The following is a 10290-nucleotide window of genomic DNA, read 5'->3' on the forward strand; positions in this document are numbered from 1 at the left end:
ATAAATGCTAAAGAAAACAACACTGTCAAGACAACTACAGAATAGGCTCAAAGACCTTAAACTCATCAGAATTGGCTCAAGGAGGGAATAACACACAAACTCAATTGGGTGGATTGATCCATCTTACCCTGCAGGAAAATATGAAGGAAAGGGAATAAAGAGGGTGGGGCAAAAGAAGGGAGGGCAAATTGGGGGAGGATACAGTCAGAAGCAAATCCCTTTTGAAGAGGGATAGGGTGAAAGATAGATAATAGAGTAAATATCATGGAGAAGGGAATAGGATGGAGGGCAGTTAATAGTAATTGTGAAAAGAGAAAGGGGGGGGGGAAATTGTATAAGAAATATTTATAGCAACTCTTTGTGGTGGCTAAGAATTGGAAATCAAACGAATGCCCATCAACTGAGAATGACTGAAGAAGCTGTGGTATATGATTGTAATGGAGTGTTATTGTGCTGTGAGAAGTGATGGGCAGGATGATTTCAGAGAAGACTGGAGAGACTCATATGAACAGATGTATAGTGAAGTGAGCAGAACTGGGAGGACACTTTGCACAGTGACAGCAGTATCGTTCTATGAGCAATTGTGAATGACGTAACTACTCTCAGCAATGCAATAATCCAAGACAATCCCAAGGGACCAATGATGAAGCATGCTATCCACTCCCAGAGAAAGAACTGATTTTGATTGAACACAGACTAAAAAACAAAAGAGCACTTATGGATTGTACATATATAACCTATATCACATTGGTTGCAGTATTGTGGAGGGGGGAAGAAAGGGAGGGAGGGAGAAAAATTTGGAACTCTAAATCTCATGAAAATGAATGTTGAAAACTACCTTTACTTGTAACTAGAAAAAATAAAATAAATGTTTGTTTAAATAAAGGACTGTAAAGTGGTGTCAATACACTTTGATCCAATATACCACTACTAAGTTTATATCTCAAAGACATCCCCCAAAGGAGAAAAAGATTTATTTGTACAAAAATATTTATAGCAGCTCTATATGTAGTGGTTAAGAACTAGAAATCAAAGGAATGATCATCAATTGAGGAATGGCTAAACAAGCTGTGGTATATGATTGCAATGGAATATTATTATGCTATAAGAAATGACAAACAGGATGATTTCAAAATGACCTGGAAAGACTTACATGAACTAATGTATAGTGAAGTGAGCAGAACTAGAAGAATGCTGTGCACAGTGAAAGCAATATTGTTTGTTGAAGAACAGTGAATAACCTAACCATTCTCAGCAATAGAATGATCCAAGACAATCCCAAAGGATTAATGATGAAGCATATTATCCACTTCCAAAGAAAGAATTGATATGGATTGAATACAGATTGAAGCATGCTATTTTTCACTTTCTTTCATTTTTTTCTTTTATTCAAGTCTTCTTATATAAAATAATTATGGAAATCTTTTATATAATTGCACATGTATAACCTATATCTGATTGCTTACTTCCAGGGGTGGGGGTGGGGAGGGAAGGGGATAGAATTTGGAACTCAAAACTTTAAATAAAAATGTTTATTACTTAAAACAAATAATTAAATATATATATATATACATATATATATATATATAGTAAAGGTGTCCTGACACCCAAACAAAAGACTTATTCAACTATTCCCTACCCAGCAAAACTGAGTATAATCCTTCAGAGGGTGGAGAGAATGGATATTTAATAAAATAAAGAACTTTAAAGCATCCCTGATAAAAAGATCAGAGTTTAATAGAAATTTTGACTATTAAATATGACTCAAGGGAAAGATATAAAGGTAAACAGGTAAGAGAAATCATAAAGAATTCAATAAGGTTAAACTGCTTATATTCCTACATAAGAAGATGATGGTTGTAACTCCTAAGAACTTTCTCTTTATTCAGGCAATTAGAAAGAGTATGCATAGACAAAGAACATGAGCATGAGTTGACTATGATGACGTGATAGCCAAAATAATAAAACTAATTACAGAATGAAAAAGAGGGCTGCACTGGGAGAAGGGGGAAGAAAGAGATATAATGAAATAGATTATCTCACATAAAAGAGGCACAAAAGCACTTTTACATTGGCAGGGAAGGTGAACAGATTATAGGCAATGATTGAACTTTACTCTCATCAGAATTGTCTGAAAGAGAGAATAACATACCCATTCAGTTGTATATAGAAATCTATCTTTCTCTACCAGGAAATGGGGAGCAGAGATGATAAGAGAAGAGAAGAGATAATAAAAGGGATAGTAGTTTTGGGGAGGCAGTGGTAAGAAGCAAAACACTTTTGAGGAGGGACAGGGTGAAAGGAGAAAGAAGAATAAACAGGAAGAAAAGTAGGATAGAGAGAAATACCCTTTTAGTAATAAAAACTGTAAATGTGAATGGGATGAACTCACCCATAAAACAGAAGTGGATAGCATAGTGGTTTACATGATTTAGACATAAAGGGTCATACCATAAGCAAATTAGAGGAGCATAAAATAATTTACCTATCAGAGCTATGGATAAGGGGAAATTTTATGAACAAACTAGAGAGCATTATTAGGTATAAAATTGATCATTTTGATTTCATTAAATTACAAAGGGTTTTCACAAACAAAGCTAATGAAGCCAATATTAGAAGCAAGCAGAAAACAGTTGGGGTGTGGGGGAAGACATGTTACAGCAAGTTTCTCTGATAAAGGTTTCATTTGTCAAATATATAGAGAACTGAGTCAAATTTATAATGATACAAGTCATTTGCCCATTTATAAATGGTCAAAAGATATGAACAAGCAGTTGTCAGACAAAGAAATCACAGGTATCTATAGTCATATGTTGTTTGTCCTTCATTCTCAAAGAGGACCATGACATTGAGGAGGTGATGTCATGACTTTCAGTAAATTGGATTTAAGCAAGGCAGGGCTGTGCAAAAAAACCACCTTCACTTTCTCCTCCAGAGCCATCTGGGTCCAGTGGCAAGATATAGATCAGGATGACTGGAGATGGCCCCCAATATATAATCATATAAAAATACTCTAAATCACTATTGATTAGAGAAATTCAAAGTAAAACAGTTCACACATATAAGATTAGCTAATATAACAGAAAAGGAAAATATAAATGTTGAAAGGGATGCAAGAAAACTAGGACAGTAATGCACTGTTGGTGAAATTGTTAACTGATCCAACCATTGTGGAGAGCAATTTGAAATTATACCCAAAGGGCTATGAAACTTTATGTACCTTTTGATTCAGCTAAATCACTACTAGTTCTGTATCCCAAAGAGGTTCGAAAAAGGAAAAAGGACCTATTTGTATAAAAAAAATTATAGCCCCTCTTTTGTAGTGGCAAAGAATTGGAAATTGAGGAGATGCCCATCAGCTGGGGAACAGGTAAATGAATTGTGGTATATGATTATTATGATGTGATACTTTTGTGGTATAAAAAAATGAGCAGAGGGACAGCTGGGTGGTGCTGTGGATAGAGCACCAGCCCTGGAGTCAGGAGTATCTGAGTTCAAATCCGGCTTCAGACACTTAACACTTACTAACTGTGTGACTCTGGGCAAGTCACTTAACCCCAATTGCCTCACTTTTAAAAAATGAGCAGAATGCTTTCAGGAGAACCTGGAAAGACTTACATGAACTGATATAAAGTGAAATGAGCAGAATCAGAACACTGTACACAGTACTTTCAATATTGTCTAAGGATCAACTGCTCTTCTCAGCAATACAATGATCTAAAATAATTGTGAAGGACTTATAAAAATTGCTTTCCACCACCAGAGAAAGAATTGATGTAGTCTGAATGCAGATCAAAGAATACTGGTTTTACATTCCTTATTTTTCTTGGGGATTTTTGTGCTTTTTTTCACAACAAGACTAATATGGAAATAATTTTTGCATGACTATACATGTATAATCTATCAAATTGTTTTCCTTCTCAATGAGGAGAGAGAGGATGATGGGAGAGAGAATTTGGAATTCAAATTTTCTGTTAAAATGTAAAAAAATGTTTTACATGTAATTCAAAAAAGATAATACATAAAAGCAAAAAGAAATTGTGATCTAAGAATCAAAACTAGTAAGTAAGCTGTGGGATAGGAAAGCCCAATATAACAGAATGAGAAACTGGCAGTTAATACTTAGAGAATTGGATGATGTACACAATATGACCACCTCAAGCTTTAAACCACCATCCTTATAGATAAGTGGGAAACAAACTGGATTACATATATGTTTTGCAACTTAAAACAATGTAACTGTAAGTACTGGGCAGGATTAGAGTCTGGATATTGTTCCCTTCAAAGAGTCAATATGATATATTGACTAGAAAGTCTTCCTAGGAGCCAAGAAGACCCGGGTTCAAGTGATACCTCTGACATATACTGGCTATGTGACCCCACGCAAATCAATTAATCTCCCACTGGTCTAGGCCAGAAGTGTCAAACACTATGCATGCACCACACAACATTCCTGAATACAGCCTGAACAAGATTATTTGAGAAATATTTAACTAAATAATTAAAAATACAACAAAATATAATATTGCATTTTAAAATAAAATCAATATGCAGACTGTAAAGATCCTCATTTACTATTTCGTGTCCCCCATTTTTTTGACACCACTACTCTAGTCAACTCAAGTTGCAGTTAAAATGCCACATTATAAAGGTAGAGAAAATTTGCTCACAATAGCCATCCACACCACACACACACACACACACACACACACACACACACACTTTTCATTTCCTTGAAGCCTTGAGATCAGATAGAAGGAAACTTGGGATGGGGGCATTACTAACAGAAAAGTACTCAAATAAAGGCGGGGGGGGGGGGGGGGCCGCGGGGGGTGGCCCGGTGAAGTTGGTTTAATGTCCCTTCCCACTGCTAATTCCAGAAAATGTCAGAAATACGGAATGGGGGGTTAAGAGAATATCAACAGCAACCAACTTGGAGATATATCAAGTAAGGAGTAAAACCTCCAAGTAAACACTGATCTCTGGTTGGGCAACCTCACCAAAAATTTTAATTTTTTTCATTCCAGTTTCTACAAGTGGCAAAGACTCCAGAAATATTGTCCCCTTTTGTTTATGAGGAAACTTGCAGGAACTGTGATAGACAAAATCATTCACTCACCACTTCTGTGGCAATGTGGATATAGCTTTAAGATAGGAAAACCAGAAATTTTAGAATAAATCCTGGTACAAGCATGTGATGTAATATTACTGTGTCACAAGAAGTAATACATATGAAATTTTCAGAGAATCATGGTAAGTCTTAGATGAGCTAATGCAAAGCAAAACAGACAGATCCAGTGAAATAGTGTACACAATGACCACAACAATATAAATAAAAAGAACTATAATAAAAAAGTAATTACAACTGAATACGTTAATTATGATGACCATACTTGGTCATTCTTTATAAGATCAATTATGTAATAACTACGATGTATAAATGTTGCCTCAGTCTGCCACTTAACTTGGTATATACATAGCTTCAATCTAAATATCTTTTATGAGAATGTAAGTGTATTGCCTGACAGTGTTTTTAGATATATGCTCATAGAACATATCAAGTTTTAATTTCATGTAATGTCTTAGTAATGATGAGGAAGATTCTTTCTATCCAATTTCTTTAGAATATTACTTAAATCATCCATTCTTGCTTTTAGCAGTGGCCTGACAGTGCCTTTGACAGTTTTTAAGACTTGACGTTTGAATGCATAGTTTCTCTCTTATGAAAAGGTGTTATATTTTGAATACTGACTAAGGCATTGGGTAGCTAAGTGGTACAGAAGATAGAGCACTGGCCCTGAAGTTGGAAGGACTTGAGTTCAAATGTCACCTGTGACACTTACTAGTTGTGTGACCCTGGGCAAGTCACTTAATCCCAATTGCCTCAAACATCCAGAGCCATCTCCAGTCATCCTGATATATATCTTGCCACTAGACCCAGATAACTATGAAGGAGAGAGTGAGGTTAGTGACCTTGCACAGTTCCTCCCTAACTTAAGTCCAATTCACTGCAATTCATGATATATGTCATAGTCCTCTTTGAGAGCAAAGGACAAACAACAACAAGAACAAGGCATTCATCATAAGAAGCATTTCTCATCACTAAGGAGTATTAATCCCTTCTCCATAGTTTCTTCCTATAATGTGTCTTCTTACATGCATCTTTTGCTTCTCCACTACCCTCTGGATGACATTCAGTCTTCATTCTTGGATTATAGAATTCCATTACTCACAGCTATATTCATATGATTTATTATTGTTACTATTTATTGTAATTTTTATTAGTTAATAAGTTTAGGCTATTAAAACATCTCTAATCCATTTTTCTTACAGTTCCCATGTTAATCTTCCTAAAATATTAGTTTCAAAATGTTGCTCCTCTGTTTAGAAACCTGCAACTTTCTATTTCCTATTGGATCAAGCCCAAGTCCCTTCAATCTTGCATTCAAGGAAAATTTCATCTTGCTATTCAGTATCCACCTTTTTTTCCCTTTTTAATAGTATTTTTTCCAATTACATGTAAAGATGGTTTTGAACATTCATTTTTATAGGATTTTGAGTTCCAAATTTTTCTGCCACACTCCCTTCCCTCCCCCTGCTGAAGCCAGCAAGCAATTTTATATAGGCTATACATTAAAATAATATTAAACATATTTCCACATTAGTCATGTTGTAAGTGAAGAATCAGGGGGAAAGGGAAAACCTACAAGAGAAAAGAAACAACAACAACAACAAAAAAAACCAGCAACAACAAAAGTGGAAATTGTATGCTTCAATCTACATTCAGACCCTGTAGTTTTTTGTTTTTTGTTTTTTTCTGGATGTGGAGAGCATTTTCCATCATGAGTCTTTTGGCATTATCTTGGATCATTGTATTAGTGAGAACTGTCTGCCACAGCTGATCATCACACAATGTTGTTGATACTGTGAACAATGTTCTCTTGGTTCTGCTCATCTCACTCAGCATCAGTTCATGTAAGTCTTTCCAGGTGTTTCTGAAATCTGCCTGCTCATCATTTCTTACAGCAGAATTCTATTCTATTACATTCATATACCACAACTTGTTTAGCCATTCTCCAATTGTTATACATCCCCTCAATTTCCAGTTCTTTGCCACCACAAAAAGAGAAGCTATAAATATTTTTGCATCGGAGTCCTTTTCACTTTTTATGATCTCATTGGGACATAGATCTAGTAATGGTATTGCTGGGTCAAAGGGTATGCACAGTTTTATAGCCCTTTGGGCATAGTTCCAAATTGCTCTCCAAAATAGTTGGATCAGTTCACAACTCCACCAACGGTGCATTAGTGTTCCAACTTTCTTACATCCCCAAAATTTATAATTTTCCTTTTTTATCATATTAGCCAATCTGATAGGTGTGAGGTGGTACCTCAGAGGAGTTTTAATTTGCATTTCTCTAATCAATAATGTTTGAGAAAATTTTTCATATGGCTATAGATAGCTTTAATTTCTTTATCTGATAATTGCCTATTCATATCCTTTCACCATTTCTCAATTGGGGAATGACTTGTGTTCTTTTTATTCTTTTTTTTTTTTTGGTGGGGGAATGATGGTTAAGTGACTTGCTCAGGGTCACACAGCTAGTAAGTGTCAAGTGTCTGAGGTCAGATTTGAACTCAGGTCCTCCTGAATCCAGGGCCAGTGCTTTATCCACTGCACCACCTAGCTGCACCCATGACTTATGTTCTTATAACTTTGATTCCATTCTCTATATATTTTAGAAATTAGGCCTTTATCAGAAACACTGGCTATAAAAATTGTTTCCCAGCTTTCTACTTTCCTTCTAATCTTGGGTGCATTGATTTTGTTTATGTTCTCTATCTTACCTTTGGGCATAAATTCTTCCCCTCTTCATAGATATGGCTGGTAAACTATTCCTTCCTCTTCTACTTTACCTATGGTAAATTATCTAAATAATGTACCCATTTTGACTTTACTTTGGTATACAGTGTAAGATGTTGGTCTGTGCCTAGTTTCTGCCATACGATTTTCCAGTTTTTCCAGCAATTGTTGTCAAATTGTGAGTTCTCATCCCAGAAACTGGAGTCTTTGAATTTATCAAACAGAAGATTACTATATTAATTTACTACCGTGTTTTGTGTGCCAAATCTATTCCACTGATGCACCACTCTATTCTCTCAGCCAGTGCCAAATAGTTTTGATAGTTCTTGCTTTATAATATGGTTTTAGATCTGGTACAGCTAAGCCACCTTCCTTTGCATTTTTTATTAGTTCCCTTGATATTCTTGACCTTTTGTTCTTCCAAATGAATTTTGTCATGATTTTTCTAGCTCTATGAAATATCTTTTGGTAGTTTGGGACAGGACTGAATAAGTAAATTAAGTTAGGTAGAATTGTCATTTTTATTACATTAGCTAAGCTTACTCATAAGCAATTGATATTTTTCCATTTGTTTAGATCTGAGTTTACTTATGTGAAAAGAGTTTTGCAATTGTGTTCATATAGTTCCTGGGTTTGCCTTAGAAGGTATATTCCCAAATATTTTACATTGTCTAGAGTTATTTTAAATGAAATTTCTCTTTCCGTCTCTTATTGTTGCACTCGGTTGACCATATATAGAAATTCTGATGATTTATGGGAGTTTGTTTTATATTCTGCAACTTTGCTAAAGTTGTTGGTTGCTTCAAGTAGTTTTTAGTTTATTCTTTAGGATTCTCTAAGTATACCATCATATCATCTGCAAAGAGTGATGATAGTTTTGTTTACTCCTTGCCTAATCTAATTCTTCAATTCCTTTTTCTTCTCTTATTGCTAAAGCTAACATTTCTAGTACAATGACAAATAATAGCGGTGATAATAGACATCTTTTTTCATCTCTGATCTTATTGGAAACCATTCTAATTTATCCCCATTACATATAATGCTTGCCAATAGTTATGGTTAGATAGTGCTTATCATCTTAAGGAAATTTCCATTCATCCTGTGCTATCTAGTGTTTTTAATAGGAATGGGTACTATATTTTGTCAAAATCTTTCTCTGAATCTATTGAGAAAATCATATGATTTCAATTGTTTTTTGTTATTGATGTGGTTGACTGTCAATAGTTTTCCTAATTCTGAACTATTCCTGTGTTCTGGGTATAAATCCCACCTGGTTAGTGTATTATCCTGTTACAGAACACACATTTTTCTCAGATCAGGCCAGTTGCTTCTCTGTTGTCTCCATACATTTTGTGCATTATGGATGCCCTGTTATGCCTACCTGTAAATTTTGCCCTAATCAAGAGCCAGAGATTTCCCTCTTGCATTAGCATCTCTGCAAAATCATAGAGGAGAGGGGTACAATGTATTTTGCAGAATGTCAAGCTAAATCGCTATCATCCTTAGACTCTAATATGTGGAGCCAGTATTAGCAATCCTTGTTTTAGTTAAACGATCCTCCTACCAAGATTGCATGGTGAGTTGGGGGAAAGGGGAGGATAATTTTTGCCTGGTCCTACCAGAGATTACCAGCCTTTAAAGAAAATCATGCAAACTTAACGGTTCTTTCTCCTTCCTATTGCCCTATATGTCATATAGTTAATATATAATTTTTATTTCATGAATTTGGAGATAATTTCATCATATTCCATTGAGATAACTAAAAATATCTTAGTATCTTCAGGATTGAACATCAATTCTTATCTAGACAGTAATCAAACTGCTTTCTTCACTTTAATTCCATTCCCCCTTTTTTTTCTCCCATAAACCAACCTTTTTTTATACAATTGATTATAGTCCTTCACACACCACACCAAGGGACTACGAAATACAACCCAGCCCAGTTTCCCAGTTGTTTATAATTCCACTGGGATCACTTGAAATCCCAACTCATAATATTAATACAATAAATATATAAATCACTAGATGTCATTCAAAACATGTGCATCATCTCACTTGATATTCACCATAATCTTAAATAGGAAGTAATATACGGATGATTTTCCTTTTTTGCTTAAGAACAGACAAGATACAAAATGGTTAAGTGACTTGCCTAAGGTTTTGTGGCTGATTGAAGATAGAGTTGAAATTAAAACTACATATCCCTACTTCCTACTTTTCAAAACATCCACATTTACTAAGACCATTTTATGGATGATATGGTACCTGAAACATAGAAATACAATACTAATTTTGCTGTTGCAGAGATAGAGGAAGATCTGAAGACATGTACAAATAACTATGATACAAGGGGGAAAGTGGAAGGGACAAACATGCTATTAGAAATATGAGGAAGAAAAGAAGAAATTACTTTTATCTGAGGACAT

Source organism: Dromiciops gliroides, chromosome 1 (assembly GCF_019393635.1).
Source record: "Dromiciops gliroides isolate mDroGli1 chromosome 1, mDroGli1.pri, whole genome shotgun sequence".
Classification (NCBI taxonomy): Eukaryota; Metazoa; Chordata; class Mammalia; order Microbiotheria; family Microbiotheriidae; genus Dromiciops; species Dromiciops gliroides.